This window comes from Bombyx mandarina, chromosome 22, assembly GCF_030267445.1.
Source record: "Bombyx mandarina strain Sakado chromosome 22, ASM3026744v2".
Lineage (NCBI taxonomy): Eukaryota > Metazoa > Arthropoda > Insecta > Lepidoptera > Bombycidae > Bombyx > Bombyx mandarina.
In genome coordinates, this window is record NC_143228.1 from 1,719,827 (window position 1) to 1,744,417 (window position 24,591).

The window sequence follows — 24,591 nt, forward strand, 5'->3', positions numbered from 1 at the left end:
TGATTAGAATGATTTTGTAAAATATTTCTTGATTTCTTTAAAGTTAAAATGTGTTAATTTTAGTCATTACCATTATGCTAGAGGATAGTGGGAAGCATTCTGAGATACCACCATCGTGCCCTTTTTCTACTGCGAACCCATCAAACGTTCCGATTTCAACAACCAGAATACCATTGTTCAAGACTCTTGAGATGGAGTTCACGCGATGTGTCTGGACTTCATTAACCACTGGTGGTAGGACGTCTTGTGATGCTGCACGGGTAGGTACCACCACAATGCCTATTTCCACCGTGAAGCAGAAATGCGTTTCGGTGTGAGACCTTGGAACTCATGTTTCGAGGTGTGTGGCGGCATTTACGTTGTAGATGTCTATGGGCTCTTGTAACTACTTAACACCAAGCGGGCCGTGAGTTTTTCCACCCATCTAATGAAATAAATAAAAAAAAAGTCGTGGTTCTACCCTCAATTCCAAATAAAAAATACTTGGACACAAACGTAAATATAACGAGGGCATGAAGCATATCACACCTTTTCAACTTTTCGCGCGGCCCGGGGGCAACAAGACCGAATACACGTAAAACAATATTACCTGCTTCTTAAAAAATTCAGAGAAAGCTACAAAAAACAAATCATTCTTGCCCTGGGCCACTCGTAAACACGACCCTCACCATCCAGGGGGTACGTTAGATATGTTTGTCGTTTCTATTGCCACACTTTGAATAATAATGCGCCGTGTATTAGCGTTGTTTTCGAACACAGGTGACCCTTAACACGATAAACTCAAGAGTTATTCTCGAAAAAGCCGGTATAGCCACAACGAAGTGCCCTAATTCTCAATTTTAATTACAAATTGGTATTTGAACATAGTTTTAATCAGCTCTTATTTTTGATCGCAGTAAGGTGTTTTTTCTATACCATATATGAACTGTAAGGATGTCTGAAAGCGCGTGACTCTGTTTTAGGGAACAGGAGTCGCGTCTACCTGGAAACGTACTACTTATTTTGAGAGTTACGAATATTTAATCTACACACTACGCAGCGGCTTGGCTTAGGCAACAGCTTGGCTCTACTCCTGGTATTGTTGACGTCCATGAATAATGGTAGCCACTCACCATCAGGTGGACTGTATGCTTGTCTGTCTACAAGGGCAAAATAAATAAATAAAGTTGGTAGAGTACCTATACCCTATATTGAATTGTGTACCCGCATGGTTAGCAACTATCATTCTACCTATACCGGTCGAAGTAGTCATACTTTAAGGGCTTGAAATTGAAGAGCCTTTACTGAAATTTCCACCTCACGTTTCATGGTGAATTACGGTATGACATTCACGTTGTAAAGTCTAGGAGCTTCCCTCATTACTTAACACCAGGTTCGCCGTCAGCTCATTTATCCATGTAATTCAAGACAGAGAGAACGATTCCTTTAAAAAGGTTTACAAGTATTATTGTCCATAATGATGAATGTGTTATCGAGATCAGAGAGGTCAAGTTTTGCTACAAATAAAAATTTATTGACATTACTGATGTCTCTTACCACTTTATTTACTATTAATTTCATCATCGAAGTGAACCTCTCACCAATTACACTGACCCTCTCCGTGATACAGCACGATGAATAAAAAACAACTTCAAACATCAAGGTACGAAAAACATTCTCATGTCATTCAATTCCGAGTAACATTTTGTTTATATCTAAGTGATATTTCGAATGGAGATGTTACGATTTGACCTCGAAAGTTCAGAGCTTTTTGATGGAAAGCTCGATAGCGACGAAATAGCTGTTGTGTTAAGGCTGCGAGTACATGGAATTACTCTGCAACAATTGCTATTATTTTACTTCGTGTTCAATAGTTAGATTAATTAGGCAATTTAATGTTTCCCGTTTTTTTATAGATAGTATTTAACAGGATTTTTTTTACTAGCTTAACCTGTGTCTACTTGTGTAACGGAACCTTTCAAGGGAACCAGGGAAAAAGTATTAATTTAATTATTTAATTATTAGTATTATAAGTACTAAAATAAATTTAATGAGTGTCACAAATAGTATTCAGAAAGATCAAATAAAATTAATTAACTAAAAAAAAAACAGGTCTTGCGATGTTATCTTGATAGTTTTGTTACCCACTTAGTTAAAACATCCAATAATCTTTAACGCCATATTTTATTTTCATTACAAATCCTATACACAATGGCCCAGCTACTTTTTAATACAACACTACTACACACATGGCGGACTAATGTTAAAGTCTAACAATATATTGACTGTAAATGTTTTAAAGAGTAAATTCTCAACAGAGAATAATATTAAAGTTCCGCTGTGTACACAGTCCGTGTACAACGGGCGCGTTCCAAACATCAAATGTGACAACATCGTTATGGGCGCCCGTATGAGGTCAACTGTACAGTCATTCCGTTGCCTAGAAACATATCTAAGAAACAATGCGCTTTGAGGTCTCAATATTTCATCAAAAAATGTTCTGAGGGAAAAAAATAATCGGCAAGATGATCTTTTTTTATTTATTTTTTATTACTTAGATGGGTGGACGAGCTCATAGCCCACCTGGTGTTAAATGGTTACTGGAGCCCATTGACATCTATGACGTAAATGCGCCACCCACCTTGAGATATAAATTCTAAGGTCTCAGTATAGTTACAACGGCTACCCCACCCTTCAAACCGAAACGCATTACTGCTTCACGGCAGATATAAGCAGGGGGGTGGTACCTACCCGCGCGGACTCACAGGAGGTCCTACCACCAGTGACCATCTAAGCTCTAGTAGTGATTGGCTGAAGCTAGCAGAGAATGACATTCACGACCCACTCAGTAAATTCGACTTGAAACTCGGTGGGCTGTGTCTATGGCAGCCATCAGGGCTCACAATATGCCCAAATCAGTTATTGTGCACTTATAAATTTTGCGTATTGAGTATCGCTACATACAAAGTAAAATCATAATATATATCATATATATATATATATCATATAGCGGCTTGGCTCTGCCCCTGGCATTGCTGAAGTCCACGGGCGACGGTAACCACTCACCATCAGGTGGGCTGTATGCTCGTCTGCCTACAAGGGCAATAAAAAAAAATTATAACATATAATATTTTTAACATTTAACATTATAAATTATTTTAATTTATTTTATTAAAAGAGGTAAAATTTTGTCAGTAAAAAAAAAACATCTAATATAAATTCATACCTATAAATTTTACTCCTTCAGTTGGGTCTCAGCACTTGTCTTGTATCTATTGAGAAGTTACTTAAGATAATTTCTGATATTGAGCATATCTAGAGCAAAACATATATATCGATCTTTAACTAATTTTACCTTATATAACCACATATTCCTTGCTACGACTCTATATTGCTCAAATAAGGCATTAAATCATTTTATCTCTAAATCGTAGTGTACTTCTAGCACTGAGTTCCCTAAAGCCATAAATCCATTACAAGACCTGTTTACAAAACCAACTTTTGTACAGAATCGAATAAATAACAGCTTTTACGTTCAATGTTCGAGTTATCGGTAGCTTTAGCAATCCGAGCTTTTGACATTTAAGCTGTTAGTAACGAAGCGTGCCAAAGCTCTGTGTTTTCTGGTATTTTCAAGGAAAGGATTTTTTTAAAGATAAAGCTTCAAAATTGTTGAATAGTATAATTTAATTTGAATATTATTAAATTTTTGTGCATTTCATAATACTCGTAATTATTAGTTTAGTAATAAATATTAATAATAATTATTAATTATAGCCTATTATTTATTAATTTTCTTTTTAATTTGTAATTCATGGTAGTAGGTCTAACAATTGTATTATCCATAGATATACATTTTACTTTCATACAAGGTACGCATGTGGACTATTTTATTGTTGTCAAAGTCAGTCGATTGGACGGCCCACTTGTAACAAAACAAGTAAACTGTAAATCACTATTGATAAGTTTTATTTGAAGGTTGTTTTCATTGAAAGTACTATTAGAAATCTGCGTCTAAGGGTTTTTAAGTACAGGATAGAGCTGAGCTATGGAAATTTAGGATTAAGAGTTCAAAATTAAAAGTCATCCTCTATTTTCAATGTTTCGAATATTTTACTATTCTATCTTTCGACATTTGAATATTGTGATATTTACCGTATTTTTTTCAATACAAAGTATATCTAGACTTTTAGGTTTCATGTCACGTAGAAGGAACCAATGGCATCTTGACGTACAGCAGAATATTTATCTTGAGTTTTGATCTTCACCAAAATAGGTCTCCATGTGTTAGATAAGCGCCATTCATCTTCACTATTAAAGTAAGTGGTTCTTTTTTATTTCAATGGCCTCTCGGACCATACATAGAATCTTATAAAATGATCGACATGATTGTTCAACGCATTTTGCACAAACTGCAACGTATGCTCTCGAGTATTCTCCGTATATGAGATAATGGCAATAAAAAACGCAAGATTAAGCCCTAAGTATTGTTTTTATTTAACCTACGGCTCACGAAAACCGAAGAAAGATTTGAACGCAAGGGCTTTTAAGTCTTGTTGGCTTTAGCACTGTGGGCAACTAGTGCTTTCAGATGACTATCGACTCTTTTCAGCATCAAGCTTTAACAGCTTAACCATTAACTCCATTACTAGTTTATCCATTATAACCAAAAATATATATTTCTAGAGGCGAATTGAAATAAATCAACACAAAAACCGTCCAACAAACAAGCGAAAGCCGACAAATCCGCTAGTTTGTGTAAAAAATCACAACTGTCGGTACAAAAAATTGGGGCATAACGGTGTCCTACGTGACTGAGCGAGCCCTTGGGCCAGCGAGGCTTGCCCTTTCACGGAGTAATGGGATATTCTGTCATGATGCGCTTCAGCACGCTTGATATACGAGTATGGTATTATATTGTTTTATTAGAGATATAAAGTCTTTTGACTAACGGCTAAGCTTAAAGATATTAATGGCAGAAAAATAACTCTAAACATCATCAACTTAATAACATCTTGAATTTGTGTTCTTTAATCCAGTAACAAGAAGTATTGCATTTACTGACACGGTTCTCAGCACATGCTATCCGACTCTGAAATAAATTTCTGGATGGTATTTTCTGAGCCTATGAAAAATATTATTTTAATAAAAGTCAGAATGATAGGCAGTGATTTATACACCCAGCATAGCTGATGTTTATCAAGCACAGTGACTACTTGCCATGCCCACTGAGTTTCTCGCCAGATCTTCTCAGTGAGTCGCGTTCCGATGGTAGATTCTGCGAAGTACTGCTCTTGCTAGGGCCAGTGTTAGCAACACTCCCGGTTTGAGCCCCGTAAGCTCACTTACACGTCCAGGCGAAGCTGAAATAGTCTCTCAAGGCTATCAGCATAAGTAGGAAAAAAAACTAGCCAGCTGCCTTCAGAAACAAGTCTTAATGTTACTAAATCTAGTGACGACATGCATGTGAATTCTCAGAAATGAATCGCGGACTCAATTGGACCTTTATTCGTAAAAAAAATTCGTTCTATTATAACAACAAAAATGTTATATTAATATAATGGAGACGGCTCAAACGCGAATTTTTTAAATTAATTTGGTGACTTTTGTTGTGCCAAAATTTCATCAAAATTCTTGGCGAGTCCTTCCATTGTTGCTAATCATATTACTATCGATTCACCATCATAATGGATTAGAACTTTACGCATTTTGTTTTGAAAATGAATTTCATGACTTTTAATTATACAAAAGTTTTAAAACCCTTTCAAATCAACTCAGAAGCGACATAAATCGCTGCGATGAAGCCAAGTCGAATCCTTTTAACCCAGACCACGGCAACGTTTACGTAAGGATCAACAATTCAAAACATGTTACAGTTCAGAAAACACCACTAATGTTATTGTATGAAAAATGAACGCGCACCTGTCAAATAAGGCATCGCTCTCAATCCCCTCGGACGGTTGGCGCTTGGCAAACATTATGATTTATTTACATGAAAGTCTTTTGTGGGGAGATAATACGAACTCGCGTTAATTTTCACGGGCTATTTACGTTTGCTAGTTTGGATTTTATAAGTCTATACACCTTAAATACTTAACGAAAGGATTTCAGATTTTGGACTTTTCCAAAATCTGAAATCCTTTGTGAGGGAAAATAAAGTTATTTGCTCAGGTCGACCGCTATATATTTGTAAAACGTTTGGCTGGGTTCACACGGCATTATCCTGCACGTTTTCTTTGTATACGCTATTTTAACATACGATCACCCGGGTGTTCATACGGTAGATATTCATTAGTGTAAAAACGAATCTCCGTAGTCGAATTGTTCGAGATGATACCGGCATCTCGTTTTTACTATCGCACCGCCCGCCACCGGAGTAGAGTTCATACATACTACCTGGAGCCACTGCGGTCATCCACAGTGCGTTTCCAGAGATCTTTTTTACCACGTACCGTCCGGCTATGGAATGAGCTCCCCTCCACGGTGTTTCCCGAGCGCTACGACATGTCCTTCTTTAAACGAGGCTTGTGGAGAGTATTAAGCGGAGGGCAGCAGCTTGGCTCTGCCCCTGGCATTGCCGAAGTCCATGGGCGACGGTAACCACTAACCATTAGGTGGGCCGTATGTTCGTTTGCCTACAAGGGCAATAGAAAAAAAAGCGGTGTACGATTTTTTGCAGTACAAAAGACATGTGAATGTACAATGTATGTGCGACTATTCATTCGTTAAGACGTACATATACTGAAAATAAACGTGCAAGATAAAACCGTGTGACCCAGCCTTACTGTCATGGAATCAACAGGAGTATAACCAATCCGCTTCCTACACAAACATATTGTCACGACGTATTCAGATTTTCATAAAACCACTGATTTTACGGAAGAGATGATGTGTTTAAATAATCTATTTCAATAACAGTCTTACATGACCGGGTGCTTTAATTATCAATGTAATTTTAATGCATGCATTGCACAGTATAATTATTATTTATATAAATAAAATTCGATGTCTGTATGTACATACCTTATAGATTGTAGATGAAAGTTTCAAAACATATATTTAGTTCGTTTTATTTTATTTGCCTTTGCCCTGGTAGGCAGACGAGCGTACGGTCCAACTGATGGTGAGTGATTACCATCGCCCATGGACGTCAGCAATGCTAGGGGCAGAGCCAAGCCGCTGCCTACCGTACCGTTTGGCCTGGTTTGTGATCATTAATGTTTGATAGCGACTAGATCAAAGATCGGCCAGCAAAGCGAGTCTGGATTCAATTAAAGTTTTTTTAACATCTTCCATACCGTTGTCGTCACTCACCAAAACTGACAGAATTTATCTCTCTGGTCGATCATAGGCTACTGAGGGATCAGATGTTTTTTATATAAAATAACTAGCTGAGACCCGTGATGTTACCCGCGGTTATTGTCGTACCGCGGGTGAACCGCGGGCCGAAGCTAGTCTAAAAAAAAAGTAGCCTAAGTTAGTAAGTTACTAGTAGTAGTAAGTTACTCTTTATATCATCGGCTACCTATCAGTGAAAGTCTCGCCAAAATCGGTTCAGCCGTTCCAGAGATTAGCCGGAACAAACAGACAGACAGACAAACAAAAAAAATTTTTGGTGTATATTATTATGTACTTTGGTATACATACTTACGCATTTAGTAAAAAGTGGTTATTTTATTATTACAAACAGACACTCCAATTTGATACTAAGTTCTCTAACGCTGACATATTTTGTTTTCCACTTGTAGCATATAGAAAGACTATTTTGGAATATTTATAAGGTGATTTAATCCGATGAGTATTATTAAGTTTTATAGTGTAAGTTGATATACATAACGTATTGTGTTGCTTTTGTTTTTTTTTTTTGTGTAAACTTAAATTTCCATCTTTTTTTCGTTTGTTCACTCTCTGCTTATATGTGATTTTGATGGTGGAAACCTGTTTGGTTATGGTATTAGCTTTTTTTATTGCTTACATAGGTGGACGAGTTCACAGCCCATCTGGTGTTAAGTGGTTACTGGAGCCCATAGATATCTACAACGTAAATGCGCCACCCACCTTGAGATATAAGTTCTAAGGTCTCAGTATAGTTACAACGGCTGCCCCACCCTTCAAACCGAAACGCATTACTGCTTCACGGCATAAATAGGCAGGACGGTGGTACCTACCCGTGCGGACTCACAAGTGGTCCTACCACCAATAATTACGCAAATTATATTTTTGGGGGTTTGATTTTTATTACACGATGTTATTCCTTCACCGTGGAAGTCAATCGTGAACATTTGTTGAGTACGTATTTCATTAGAAAAATTGGTACCCGCCTGCGGGATTCGAAAACCGTTGCATCGCTTCAACACGAATGCACCGGACGTCTTATCCTTTAGGCCATGACGACTTCAAATAAAGAAATAATTAATACTATAGAACATTTTTATATTTAGATAAAATGCAAATAACATTCATATGCGACGTCATAGCGTTCGTTTTAGAGCTACGAAGTTAAAGTGAAATAAATTATCATAGAAAAGACAGGAAATGGCCGAGACATCCATTACGCTTGTAAATTACAAATCGAAATACTCACTTTCTTTAAAATTATGAATAAAAAATGACTCATAATAAAGGAACATATTATTTTAACAATTATCAAATATTAAGATATAAAAAAATTTAGATCGCTTAAATTTTAACCTTTTAAAATGTAGAAAGATACCACAAGAATATGCATTTATTAAACAAATTCGAAATATAATTTATCTCAGTTAATTTCTTCTCAAAATTACCATTAACTAGTGGTCCCGCAGTAGTCGAAATTCGACTATAATTAATTGGAATTGTAAGTTTGTACACTATTATGATTGTATTTTATACTTCTATACTCACAAATTTCGCCAAGACTACACTATAAAAAAAATTAATAAAGACAAACAATATTTAATCTATTCTCAATTTGGTCACAGACGTCAAGAACAAAAGTTTGACAATAAATAATATGCATGCGTGTGTGCGTCAAATACATGGTATGTAGTGTGTGTAATTTTTTCTTTATTGATTTAATGTATATTATATGCATTATTAAAAAAAAAAATTAGCATTGTGCACTTCTTCTCTATATTCTCTATAAGTGTGGATAATTTCATACTCCTCCGTCGGCGCAATTTTCGTAAAAAGGGATACAAAGTTTTTACTTCACGTAATAATATATAGATTACGACATTGACCTACAAGTCAATCAAGATTTACCTTAAAAAAGCAGTATACTGCAGACAGCTTCATTCTATACTTCATAATGCTACATGAAATATAATACAATTCGTAATTTTATTTATGTTAATACATTCATTTCGTGTCCATGATTCCTTGTAGCATATTGCAGTCGTCGACTTGTGTTTTATTGTTCGTTTATTACAATTTATAGTTACATTATCGATTCTTAATGTAGTTCTAAAACAATGGCTGCATGCAAACTCATCTGATCGTTTAGTGAAAGGACTTGAGTTTGTATCTTAACTAAAATAGTATCTACCTATCAGGCAGCTTGCATCAACAAAAGCGGTTCTAACTTTGTGATTTCAGAATCAAGGATTGTTCATCTTCTTTATGTTTGGATTAAAGCAATTGGGTTATGCTTAGGTGGAAAAACGTTTAGTCCGTGCATGGTTTGGGCTGGTTGCCTATTCTTGTCCATGGTGAGTTTGAACTAAATCAGTTCCGTTGTACTTACGTCATAGAATATAATTTAGTTCGTGCATCGTGTATTTGGGCTGGTTGCCTATTCTTGTCAATGTTGAAATTGGACTCAAACATAGCTCAAACTCAAGCAATAACATTTAGTCCACGTATCGTGTGGGCTGGTTGCCTATTCTTCTCGATGGTGAAGTTTTATTCTGAACCAGTAATAGTTAAAAACAAATCGAAACCAAATTGACTTAATGAACTAATATTAAAATCACATTTAAATCTATGGTATACAAACTAAATGTAAATTTAATACATTTATTTAAATTTAATTAAAATTGAAAACAGTTATGATTTCAATATTTGACTGTGAATATTGATCCAGTTGTTTTTTCTAAAACAAACAAAAAATTATGAACATTGTTACATCAAGTTTACCAATGTCTATCTATCGAATTGATTTGTCTTGTTAGCAACTTAAAAACATAATAGGCCACAAAATACAATATAAAGTAATCTAATGTTGAAGATAGTTTTAGAACAATAGCTCGGAAGCGGAGGCGTGATCCGCCGATGCAAATTGCACGGACGGAGCCCGCGGGCCTAGAGGAATGGATTCGCGAGCCACCGGTAGCACATTTAGCCCCGAGCTTTACGCGGTAGGACTAGAACCAGAAATAGTCATGTTTAAATTAAAAACTAATAACACTGAATTAGAAGATCGTTTTGAGATTTTTTTAAGTAAAAATAAATGTTACGGCTTACTAGCCGTATTGTAGATATGTTTGTAAGAAGTTAGTAACTAGTAACTAGTTAGTGACTAACTTTTTATTAATATACAGTCAAAACCGTTTACTGCGACATCGTTTAATACAACATGCCGGTTATAATAACCAAGAACAAAGGTCCCGGCTGAATGCCATATGACCGCCTTATTAAAAACATTGCTTTATACGACATTGGTAATAACGACATACCTCATAAAACGACCACATTTAACTAATATTTCGGAGAATTAGATCTGTTAGAACGGCCGGCTAAGCTGTATTGTAAACAATTTGAATAGGTGTCCACATTTGTTTTCAATGGCTTTCAAAATCAGGAAAGAAAACAATAGGATTTAGTTTAGTGTAGGGTCTTTTCTAATTCTTAGAAACAAAACACATGCATGCAGTAGAATCAAAGACCGCTTCTTCATATCTCTTCAGTTAGTTTATTACTTATCTATACACAAGACGCACCAAAACTTTGTCGAGTTATTCGTGAAACTTTCAAAATGTCGCAAAGAATAAGAAAACAAATTAATATTGAAGAAAAATCGCGTATTACGTAAATATTTTTTCCAATAATTCCTATCGATTTGTTTGTACTTGCACGATACACATTAAACATCACCGGTTGTTACGACTATCGGTTTTTACGACTGAATATGAGCAGTCCCTTCGATGTCGTTATAACAGATTTTGACTGTATTTCACTTTGAAAAAAAATTTCCCTCTTTATTTTCCTGTTACTAGTAAATTTCATACGTAAGGCGTGATGTGTAGTGAAGACACATAAAGATTATGTTAAATGTAAATAATTAAAAAAATTAATAATTTAACATCATCATTTCCATTGAAACGTTTTTACGACTAGATGCATTGTGAGTTCATTTTACATAAAAAATGAGCGAATACTTATCTCTAATATCTCTTCATTAAAGGCATAAAAGTAAACTAGTTTCAGGATAATAAATTTAAGCCTTGTTTAAGCATATAATCGAATTCTGTTACAAATAATATGTAACAAACTTTTTTTTTGTAACTGTATAATAATATTTTCAAAAATTAAAATTTATTTCTTAATCTTTATGCGTCTTGACTACACATCACGCATTACGTATGAAATTTACTAGTAATAGGCAAATAGTGACGGCTATTTTTATTCAAAGTGAAATATATTTACTGGTGGTAGGACCTCTTGTGAGTCCGCGCCGGTAGGTACCACCGTCCTGCCTATTTCTGCTGTGAAGCAGTAATGCCTTTTAGTTTGAAGAGTGGGGCAGCCGTTGTAACTATACTGAGATCTTAGAACTTATATCTCAAGGTGGGTGGCGCATTTACGTTGTAGATGTCCATGGGCTCCAGTAACCACTTAACACCAGGTGGGCTATGAGCTCGTCCAACCAACTAAGCAATAAATAAAAAAAAAACAAAAAGCTAGTCACTGACTAGTTACTAGTTACTAACTTCTTACAAACATATCTACAATATATCATTTTAATCATTTAAAAAGAAATCCAATGAGTCAGATCATCTCAAAACAAAAAAAACTTAAAACATCTAAAATCATTTTCATTGTGCAAGACATTTCCATTACAAAATCCAATGCAAAAATTGAATTATTAAAGGAATCATGTACCTAATGTTACATGCAAATTGTGCAAGCCGCAAGACAAATTACATCGTGAGCCAGCCCCAACGGTAGCTCACGATCTTAACAACCGAGCTTATAATTCAAAGCTCCGTATTGAAGCTCAGGAGATTTTATTAGCAACAACAAAAGCTTGTTCCTTGACGGTTTTGTTTCTAGAACGTCACTAATTTAATCATATTTGTAAGCTTTGTGTGTTTCTTTTTTTTTTGTGTAGTCGAAATGTTTTTGGGAAAATCAAATTTTAACCCCTAACTCGAATAAGTAACCTCTTTTTTTAAATTCCATTACGTTGTTTCAAAATTAATTGATAGTAGTATCTTTTTTCTTTCAATGTGTATAATTTAATTGTATTTCGTGACAATTGTATTTTTATTTATAGTTTTAATTTAAAACTAGTAAATAAGCCATAAGAGTTAGATGATTTAGTATTTAAAGAAGCCTATAGAGATCACAACGCAATTACGGCCACCCATCTTAAGTCATAAGATCAAGATTCAATCAAGCCGGAACGCATTACTGCTTCACAGCAGAAATAGGCAGGGCAGTGGTACCTACCCGTGCGGACTCACAAGAGGTCCTACCACCAGTAAAAAGTTTTAAATTATGTACTGAACGATCAAAGAGCCAAGACGTATTAAACGTATAAATTCATAGCGTTGATCTAGTAATTAATCATCCTGACTATTCTATCATGATTGAAGTTTTACTTCTCGTTCGATCTCGGTATATGAGTCGTTGAACCTGGTATGGTCGAATAAAAAGTCACGCTTCTCATTATCTTAAAAAATTCAGATATATTCACGATATTTTGCATAACAGAATCAATCTCTCTCGCCGACCCGTAATCAGGGAGGAAACTTGGAAAAGCGTGACCGTCTCGAACGATTTCATCTCAACAATAGAACAAGGCACACGACAGTCTATAAAAACGTAAAAAGCTAATGGAATCCACAGATAAAGTACTGTGGTACAGTCACGTAGTATATTAGCCCTTTTATTCGAGATATTGTTGTAAACAAAATATCGATGTTGGAAATCGTATAATCGATAACGATGGTAACCCTTTAGGCTTTCTAAATAGCTATTTGTTGTGCTTTTTGAGCTATTGCATAGCTTATATCACGGGCTTAGAGCTCGGCGAGCGAATCTAGAAATTCCGTAACGAAAATAAAACCTAACACCCCAATCTGCCTACCTTGTAGCTCGCGTTCAACACATTCACATGTTGCGCTTGGGTAGTGTTTGTGAATAAGCGCGCGGCGTGACGTCGCACTGTATGCGCATCATGAAAAGTCTACCCATCTCTCTCGCGCGGTCTAGTTTATGTATGTGAAGGGAACAGTTAATGTTTTGCTGTTGTTAATGTTTATAAATATAGCATGGTCTTATTTTATTATTGTTTTAATATTCAATTATTATTGTCTAATTATAATTGCATAAGTTGATAAAAAATGCTATGCAATAGCCATACCGGCAGTCCCCGAGTGCCACACATGTTTTTTTTTTTCAGTTTCTATACATCTTATACGTTGATCGGTTTATTTTGTTCAATGAGTAATATATTAGTGGATACTTGATTACCTGATGGGGAATACAATCGTTGGTTGGCTTCAAATTTAAAACGATCTAGTAAGCCTGCAATACATTTCTATATTTCTTGTTAACAAGTCTACTCATTCCTTATTAAGTAATTACGGAATACCATAATGACTATCATGTGAATACCCTTTGCATTTCACTATACTTTTCCACTACGTCACAGATATAGCTTCGAAACCCGGTCGGAATCAATATTTTACTAAAGATATTTGATTTTCAGAATCTCGGTGTTCATACAATTTTTTTTATTATAAACAATGGTTTGGATACCTATGACTAAGTGACTAACGTTAGAGGTTGTTGCATGTGAAGTTTTTGTTACTTTAGAAGAAGAAAAAAAAACTTGAAATTGACGGAACCCCCGTGGATTATAAATTGTTTTCATTTTTGAGACTTTAATTTTAATTCACAAATTCATTCGCCAATTAAAAAAATACACGCGGTTTTTCAAAGGCATGATCACATAATAACAAGCTCACCTTGCAACTTGCACGTTGGACCGTTTGGTCACATTTAAATACCGTAAGCAAATCAATATTTGAACAAGTCAACTAGATTGCTAAGCGAGAATCCGGTGAACAATCAAAAACTGAACGATCGACTTTAAACCTCATCACTAACCCGTAATTCGAAATGAGCGAAACGAGAAAAACAAACAGAACTTTAAGCTAACGAAGTGAACAGGGGATTAATTTACTGTATGTTTGTGTTTCGTGATGAACGATGGACTAGCCGCGGGGGAGTCGAAACTGTCTTGCTTTACTGTTTGTCTTGACTATATCGCTTTATAATTTTTGGTGTATTTATTCGTTAAGGTAAAGTAAACGCAATAATAATTGAGCTTTAGCTTCGTTTACACAAAGTCTTGTTTACTGCGTTGAAAACACAAATTTAATTGTTAAGTAAGAGCATCGGTCACCCCTTTTACGAAAATTTCATTACCATGACACATAGGTATTCTCCAATCTTATTTTATACTAGCTTTTGCTCGCGACTCCATACGCGTGGAATAGTTACTTTGACATAACGCTAAATATTACTCCCCACTTCATTTACGTAGAAAGTGAAAATATTTTTGAATTGTAGAATGTTTAGGAGCTATTTAAACCCTAATTTGGAAACATTCTTTATTGGTTCTTCACTTGTATTAGTCTTAGCGTGATGTTATAGCCTATAGCCTTCCTCAATAAATGGGCTATCTAACACTGAAAGATTTTTTTAAATCGGACCAGTAGTTCCTGAGATTAGCGCGTTCAAACAAACAAACTCTTCAGCTTTATAATATTAATATAGATACAACACCCATATTACATCTCCGACTTTAAAATTTTAAGTTTTGACTTCTGTCCGTCCTTTTCTTTTTCCGTGTCATGGCCCATCACTATGTTGTAAGTTTTATTTTCAATTTTTCTTTTGTTATCGAGCAACACTTCCGGCCTCACATAATTAATTATTTACGAACTTAGGAAATATATAGAACTTATTATTGTCTTATAATATAATTAGTAATTTCATAATCAAGTAAATAGTTCATTCATATTTCTTTATACTTATAATATTTTATTGGCGCCTTCCGCTTGACAGCTTCCGATGTTTAATATTACCTACTAAGTTTGTATTTAAATAGGTCAAGATGATTGTATAAATACCGGCGGTTAGCATATCTCTGTTGCATTCGTATTCTACCCACCGTAACGTGTACTAAAGAGAATATAATATTTCGTGTGGATGTAAATTGTCTCAATTGTCGCCGCCACCCTGAGGATCCGTTTATACTTCAGAAGCGGGATTATGCCAGGCCCATACATTGACGGATTTGAGACCGCTGAGAAACACAGGCGATACAAAATGCGACGTGTCACCCAAACCGATGCGGAGGTTATTCCAACGTTCCGGCCGGATGAAAAATCTAGCAACGTCAAGGGATGGCTGCACAAGATCGACCAGTTGGAACACGTGTATGGATGGGACAACAAAGACAGATGTCTTCGTGGGTCGGCTAGAGAATGTGCGATACACCGCAACTATACTACACATCTGCGACTGGCTACCACATGAAGAAGAGAAGGTGCTGTTGCTCCAGTTGCAAGAGGGACCGACTTTCAACCGAAGAAAAGTTACGCCTGCCGAAGAGAAGGTCGCGCTGCGAGGTGTGGCATCGCCCGGGACACTACGTCGGCCAGCTGATGGTATGCGGCCAGCTCTTCACACCCAAAAGTGAGTAATGTCTTATTTACAAGATACAGCATATGCATAGATTTGCACAAAAAGATAGTGTTAATTAATGGCTCTAGTCTCATTGCATACATAGACACGGACAGCAAATTAAATATTCTGTGTGGCATATGCTAAGTTGAAAGATTAAAGATTAAGTCTTCCGTGGTTACAATGAAAGGTTTTGGAGGCGCATACCCGTCGACCTCTTTAGGAACGTCCCCCGTGAATGTTCATATAGACAACATTATTGTGGCTTTGTGGACATAACGAATTACGACATCGCTGATATAGATTTAATAATCGAAGAATCATGATAAATCAACCTAATATCAATATCACAAAATTCTGTTAAATTCGTGGGTAGTAGTGATACTTTTAATAGTACTCTTAGTGAGATAACATTACATGACAGACTTGTCGAATGTATTTAGGACACAGCTGTATAATACCACAGTAAAGTGCTGCTTTGGTACAAGTTTATCTCAATATTAACACTAATGAAACATTTCTTGTGAATTCTATATATTATGAGCTGGGCTGTATGTCCTATTTTGGGTGGACTTGTAAGGTCGAAAGATTGCTTTTTAAAAAAATAATTAATATCTGAGACAAAATCATTGAATGGAAATATAATTGATTAATAAGCACGCGTGGAAATTATAACACAAAATCAAACTACTTCAGGATAGAGGCTGCATAAGTTATAAATAAAATCTGTGTGATGTACAACTGATAAAATCTGTGTGATCTACAACTGATGAAATCTGTGTGATCTACAACTGATGAAATCTGTGTGATCTACAACTGATGAAATCTGTGTGATCTACAACTGATGAAATCTGTGTGATCTACAACTGATGAAATCTGTGTGATCTACAACTGATGAAATCTGTGTGATCTACAACTGATGAAATCTGTGTGATCTACAACTGATGAAATCTGTGTGATCTACAACTGATGAAATCTGTGTGATCTACAACTGATGAAATCTGTGTGATCTACAACTGATGAAATCTGTGTGATCTACAACTGATGAAATCTGTGTGATCTACAACTGATGAAATCTGTGTGATCTACAACTGATGAAATCTGTGTGATCTACAACTGATGAAATCTGTGTGATCTACAACTGATGAAATCTGTGTGATCTACAACTGATGAAATCTGTGTGATCTACAACTGATGAAATCTGTGTGATCTACAACTGATGAAATCTGTGTGATCTACAACTGATGAAATCTGTGTGATCTACAACTGATGAAATCTGTGTGATCACAACTGATGAAATCTGTGTGATGCACAACTGATGAAATCTGTGTGATGCACAACTGATGTGATGTACACAACTGTGTGATGTACAACAAACAAAAGGTGTGTGATGTACAACAAACAAAAGGTGTGTGATGTACAACAAACAAAAGGTGTGTGATGTACAACAAACAAAAGGTGTGTGATGTACAACAAACAAAAGGTGTGTGATGTACAACAAACAAAAGGTGTGTGATGTACAACAAACAAAAGGTGTGTGATGTACAACAAACAAAAGGTGTGTGATGTACAACAAACAAAAGGTGTGTGATGTACAACAAACAAAAGGTGTGTGATGTACAACAAACAAAAGGTGTGTGATGTACAACAAACAAAAGGTGTGTGATGTACAACAAACAAAAGGTGTGTGATGTACAACAAACAAAAGGTGTGTGATGTACAACAAACAAAAGGTGTGTGATGTACAACAAACAAAAGGTGTGTGATGTACAACAAACAAAAGGTGTGTGATGTACAACAAACAAAAGGTGTGTGATGTACAACAAACAAAAGGTGTGTGATGTACAACAAACAAAAGGTGTTTGATGTACAACAAACAAAAGGTGTTTGATGTACAACAAACAAAAGGTGTGTGATGTACAACAAACAAAAGGTGTGAATTAGATAATACAAGATATAATTACTGCTTAAACATGTAAATTTCAGGTGCCAAACACCAGCGACAAAGCAGGCGCCAATAGCAGCGCTGATCGCCGTGGGACACGGCATACACAGGATGGCCGAATGTTATCGAGCAACACTTCCGGCCTCACATAATTAATTATTTACGAACTTAGGAAATATATAGAACTTATTATTGTCTTATAATATAATTAGTAATTTCATAATCAAGTAAATAGTTCATTCATATTTCTTTATACTTATAATATTTTATTGGCGCCTTCCGCTTGACAGCTTCCGATGTTTAATATTACCTACTAAGTTTGTATTTAAATAGGTCAAGATGATTGTATAAATACCGGCGGTTAGCATATCTCTGTTGCATTCGTATTCTACCCACCGTAACGTGTACTAAAGAGAATATAATATTTCGTGTGGATGTAAATTGTCTCAATTGTCGCCGCCACCCTGAGGATCCGTTTATACTTTTCATGTGAATTTTCTAATTACATTTGGTTTACTTGATATGGTAAATCTTAATCCACTGTTACTTGATTTATTTTCCCAACGCAGCGAACAACTCACACTCCTTTTCGTTTCTCTTGGACATGCTTAGAATTTCATATTTCTTATAGCTATTTACTTCTTTTTTCGATTCTGTTACCTTATCGTTACAATATGTCTGTCTGTCTTCGTTTTTGCGCATGTTTCTATTAAATCCGAGATTAATTCGTTTGAAATTTTAACTAATGTTAAATGTTAACAACTAATTTTTATTTTGGCTAACTTAAGCACATTTTAATTTAAAAAAATCGGCTTAAAAACTAGAAAAATAAAAAATTAACCCAGTTCAGCCCTTAAACGAAAACCGCAAATAAAAACAAATCGCTCCATTCTTCACCAGTGAATAATTAACATTGATAATTAAGAATCTCCGTTGATTACGATTCCTTCCCTACTGATTAATCTTTACAAATAGCTGAAGGGCCCGACCGCATTTGATTGCAAGTCGCTACATACAGCTTTATTATTCTAAGATCGTCGCTACGTACTGTTTTCTAAGAGATGGAGTATATAAATTACATTATTATTTCGTCCACGATAGCAGAATAGGAATGTTTATTATATACCTCTTCCTACTCTTCAAGCCGGTTCGCTTTACGGCAGAAATAGGCAGGATAATAATATGTACTAACATGTGCGGTATTATAGTTCGCTAAGGCATCTACATATTATCTATCTCATATTCTGGTGACTTACTTATTATATGTCTCCTATATAAACTAGGTTTTTGGAATCAAGTTTAAGCTAGAAAAATAGATGGCGATACTACAGAGAGAAGATAATATTATAGTATCTTATAATATTTATGATCTTACACCAGTGTCTTCCGATTAATAGCAGGATAGGCTTATTTAATGAATAAAACTATGGCTCGTGGCAGCTTACTTTTATAGTGGACAGATCAAGGCACCCTCCTACACAACATGGACAAGGATGACAAGGATCTTTTATTCAAAAGTAAAACAAGAAAGAATTATAATTTAAGATTTTCTATCCCGCTTCTTACGAATTTTAATTCCACTGGAATTCAACCCATTCAAGAATTTTAAGATACTTAATTCTTCTTTCAGTTAATGTAAATAAATTGCGTTCTATGAAATGGGAGCATCGAGAATCTAGATATAAAACGTCAAAGCCGCTGCTTTGATCATTGTTAGTCATTAACTATGCAGTAAGTGTTATTGAGTGGCAAAGTTATAAATAGCACAAAGGAACCGCTTTAGTACATGTCCAAGTCGACAGCGATACTGTGGTAGTTAGTAATTTCCCGATTAATATTTATTGAATGATTTTCTGTATAATCGTTTTTTGTAGCTTCAATAATTTCTCTGAGAAGCAGAATACTGTAACGTCATTCGGATGCCCAGAGCAAACTGTACGCCACATTGTCATGGAATGCCCACTAACGAAATTCGCAGGCCAAGTGGAAGATCTCAAAAATGTAACAAAAGAAGCTATCGATTATTTCACAAACTGTAAATTTAAATTATAACCACGCAGTGTAAACGAATACCTTACGATAAATAAATAAATAAAAGTCGGGCCTAGTCTTAAAAATCTCACTTATATCATAATCTACGAAACACTAAATACTTAAGTGTCATCTTTTCGTCGTTCAATAATCTTTCGAGCTTTTAAGGACACATCCTTTTCGTATTTCACACTTTTTCTAGACACTTGAGTCTCTCGAGTGAACATTAGAGCCATTACAGGAGAGACGCGATGCGCGACGACAGAGGACGGCTGAACTGCGGGGCGTTTTGACTGATATAACCATATCTTTGAAGTCGCGCTGGACAAAAAATATAATGCAACTATAGACACTCCGATTGTACGAATATTTTTGGATTTGGGAAAAAAAATTCAAATTCAAAAATAATTGTTTGTACCAAAAAAATATTCAAACTAACAGCGATTCATAAATTCAACTCCTATTTTTCAAGCAAAGACTCCACGACCAATGAATTGCAATGTTTGCCTGATTTAGCTATTACCTGAACAATACTTACTTTTTGTAAATTCATTATTTTTTGAACTAGCTGACCCGGCAGACTTCATAGTGCCTCAGTCGATAAATAAAAGACAAAGGGAATCCCTCCGATGGGGGACACATCAAAGGACAAACAAAATTGTTATTTTTTTTAATTCCAAGCATTTTCATATTTATATACCTTTTAAACCTTCTCTGGACTTCCACAAATAATTCAAGACTAAAATTAATCCAAATCGGTCCAGACGTTCTTGAGTTTTAGCGAGACTAACGAACAGCAATTCATTTTTATATATATAGATAGATTTTATAAACTGAATATCGCATAATGTGAGCTAGATTCAGTTGAGCTGTTTTACTCTTCAGACTTTGACCTTCATCATCACAAAGAACACCCACATGCCGCTGAGGGTCCTTCGATGGTACGTTTCGTTTTTTTTTAAGTGAAATCTTCTTTAGCTGCTTTGTGATTCGAAAGCCGATGAAACGAAAAAGCGACAGTAAAAAGAGACAAACACATAAATTCACAAGATTTAACGTGCGTAAAAATGAGATACAAAGCATTATACAATGTTTCTTATATTCGTGGTTTTCTTTGTGATCTGCTTCGTACCTAATACTCTTACTTAATACTTTCTAATAGATACGAATAAAATTTAAAACAATTATCAAACTTTGTATCACTAAAACCTACAATTATCCTCTTCCCAAAATTTTACATTCGTCTCATTATCTTGAAGCCAATATTTTGAGGTTTCACCTGTAGCACGTGTGAATTGCACATGTGTTTTTTGTACGCCAAATACACATTTACGTTTGAGATTATTTTTATTATTAGTACCAAATTGAAATAATTACGATGGTCACAAGACTGTTGAGTAATGATCACACCCTCATCAGTCAACAGTCGAATGACTCGTATGGAGCGGTTTCGTTATGTTTTGTGGCTCTATAACAATACTATTTACGTTACTATTCATAATTTTACATTTCGCTAAATTTAAGCGAGAGTTACTTTGAAAGATTGTCTTTGTCCAAACCTAACCGGGTTTCGGTTTTCTCAGTGATTTGTACTGTATGCTCTAAGTGGGTATCCTGGTGAAAAGTCTGCTGTTTACTATCGCACCACCCGTACCAAGCACGCATCAGGCTAACTATGTGGAACCACTATAATATGTTCAGCTACATTGCGTCTCCAAGGATCTTTTTGTCCTGAACCATCCTTATTGATGTCCTCTGAGCGCCATGTCCTTCTTCAAAGGATGCTTGACAATTCAGAGAACGTATAACTAGCATTTGATATACTCTATTATCTCTTTAAAGTAAATTTCACTGGCACTTTAGAATTATAAAATTAGATTTTTTATTTTTTTACCCAAAATTAAGGTCTGTTAGTCTTCAAATTAATTAAGGTCATATTAGTTTAATTATTATTACTACCCTTCTAATGTAACTAGCTAACAGTTATATTACATAATTATTTGAAACAATTGCCAAAGTCAATCATGCTGCAAATTTAGAGTACATTTTCAGAAAATTTTTGTCATGAAATCTGTAGTGATTTTATGACAAACAGTAAGGCTTGATTGTTGACATAATCAATTGAAAGTTTGAGCTAAATCCAATTATTAAATATCAAACAATTATAATACGATCATAACTTATACCTACTAAATACTCAAAACAATTCGATCATAAGCGGTTTTATGTCAAATAACTCACTATTTAAAGTCGTAGTTCGTAATTAGTAAGTAATTCGTAGTTCATAGTAAAATTCAACGTTCAGATTTTGTTTAATTTTTTAGGATTTCACAGAGAGTTACCATGGTCACAATACTGTTGAATAATGATCGTTCGTCCATTACTCATTACCAGCAGTGACTCGTGTGTAAAGAGCTTTATCCCAACGTGCTACCGTCGCGTCTCTCGGTGGATGATTTATGTGCCATCTTGTTTTCGATGTGCAACGTTTTTGTTGTTACAAAGATGTCTCTGTCAAAGGTCTTGTTATTTTATTGTCGTGTGTGTATTTTTTTAAATGTTTTTGCACAAACAATTTATTATAGGATTGAAAAGGTTTTAACACGTTGACTGCCGTGTAAGTTACCAGTGCCCTATACGTGGCGCGTAATTATTTCAGTTTTTAAGGCGTTACTAAGGCGTCTGGATTGCTTAACTTTGCCTTCTTTTGTTTTCAATGTTTAAGTCTTTTAGATCTGTTAGATATAGAATAATTCCCAGTATCTTAGGTTTTTTTTCCTACCTAAGCTGAGAGCCTTGAGAGGCTATTTCAGCGTAACCTTAACTAGTAGGTGAGCTCACGGGGCTCAAACCTGACGACGTTGCTAACACGAGCCCTAGCAAGAGCCGTGCTTCGCAGAATCTACCACCGGATCGGAAACGCGACCCACTGAGAAGATCCGGCGAGAAACTCAGCGGGCTGTGTCTGAAGGTTTTAGATATGGAATCATTCTCAGTATCTTAGGATTCCGGCGCCTTAGTACGAAGATCGAAGAGAGAAATCGACATAATTACTTCTGTGGGCCACGTAGGACACCGGTGACCTACACGGCAGTCAACGTTTAATGTATTTAACCAAGATAAATATTGTCGAGAGTTTTAATGCTGATCACTTAAAATTTACTTCACACATTTGCGTTCTAATAATGATTTTTTATTAATCAAAATCTAATTTATTATTGAGTACAACACTGATTTAATAGCTCTAAAAATGTCTTAAATTAAATTCCCGCAAACCTTGTAGCGAATGGCTTAGTTTTCAAATTATATTAATATTGAATATTTGACTTTGAATATAGAAGAGTAAATTCAAAATTAATAATCCTGAACTATACGAAAACTATTTATATCGTCAATCATAAGGGAAGTGCCTAATAATTCAATCACATATGGTATACAGCTGATTTATGTCTCTTTGAGTTGTAATCACATCAATACACTAGCGAATTTAGCATGTGTCGTGAGATCATACCGTATTGTCGTGTAAGTAAGAGCCTTAAAATTCACAAACACAGGTCGTAACGGAAGGAAGCTAACCTAATATAATATTTTTTTGGCATGGGAACCGCAACATCAAGAGCCTAAGGATTAACGATTTGCATTACCCAAATCCATTATAATGTTTCCTGTTCGGATTCCATTTATCAATACCACTCGAAAAATTGCTTTACAAATAAATTATTTGTATGCTACCCGGCACGCCTTGCAAACATCTGTTCTCCGTTGATCCAATCTCGAAGTGATTCTCAATGGCTCTCGTATTGCTCGAAAAGTGAGAGAAATCATAGACCAGATAAACGATAGTCGATAAGGTAATAACAGAAGCCGATCCTGGCTATTGTGCTCTTTTGTTACACGACATATACAATGGCGTTGTAAATTTTTGGGTTCTTAACTCCACAATGTTCCCGTCCATTAATCTAACGTTCGTAACATGAAACGGGGTTGGGATCTTTTGTACCTGCTTCGTCCTCGAGCTTTTGTGCTCAGACATATGCAGCGACAAAAAGCTCCTTGCGCAATATCGCTAACCCCGCTACGTCTCATCTGATGTGAAAATGACAACCAGCAAGCAATATTAACCGTCGCTCTTTTGACATGACCTGTAACATTTCCGAATCGATATGAAAGTATTTTCTATATTTAAAAATGTCACCCGCAATCACGCCCTTAATTTTTTTTTCTCAGGCAAACTGTTTCCAGCGAGCCCTTGACATGCATTAACACTTAACTGCACTTTTTCTTACCGATCCCCAGATGTGACTGCATCATTAAAATCTTCTATGGCACCAAAAAGATCAAAAGTTATCTCCTCGCCTGGAGAGCCCTTCCCCTGCGCCCCTGCCCCCGGGCGCTATTCCCCTTTTGAAGCGAACAGCGGCAGTTGAACTCCGAAGTTCGTAAGTTGCGGACGTGACGCTTAAAGCTCCGTGTTGACAACACGAGACCGCGTATCTTTGAAACTGTTTTTCTGGAAGCAATTCGCATGCATGGAGTGAAAGCTTTTATCTTTATTGTGTTGGTGTATTGTGGCAGATTTTCCGAATTTATGAAGTAAAAGCCCTCAATGGATGTTTTGGAATATCTTACCGATTTTTAGTGCGGCTTTTGGATTGTGCTTTTATGTTGTAAGTTCATTTTAAGTTCTACTCGAAATGACAAGGATTACTAAAGGTATTTCTGTTAGCCGTAGAGTT

General features: G+C 35.6%; 1 protein-coding gene across 3 annotated transcripts in view; it reads left to right on the top strand.

Annotated features, from left to right (window-relative positions):
- Positions 1-24,591, top strand: part of LOC149500281 (netrin receptor UNC5C) — a 185,400-nt gene that overhangs the window by 81,711 nt on the left and 79,098 nt on the right. Inside the window, exon 1 of one of the 3 annotated variants that reach the window (XM_089737024.1) lies at positions 24,272-24,522. The exons of 1 other annotated variant lie outside the window; for it this stretch is intronic. The gene's annotated coding sequence lies outside the window, so the exon portion shown is untranslated. Of the gene's footprint in view, positions 1-24,271; positions 24,523-24,591 lie in introns of those variants that run through there. One more of the 3 variants, XM_089737022.1, reaches the window with a different exon arrangement.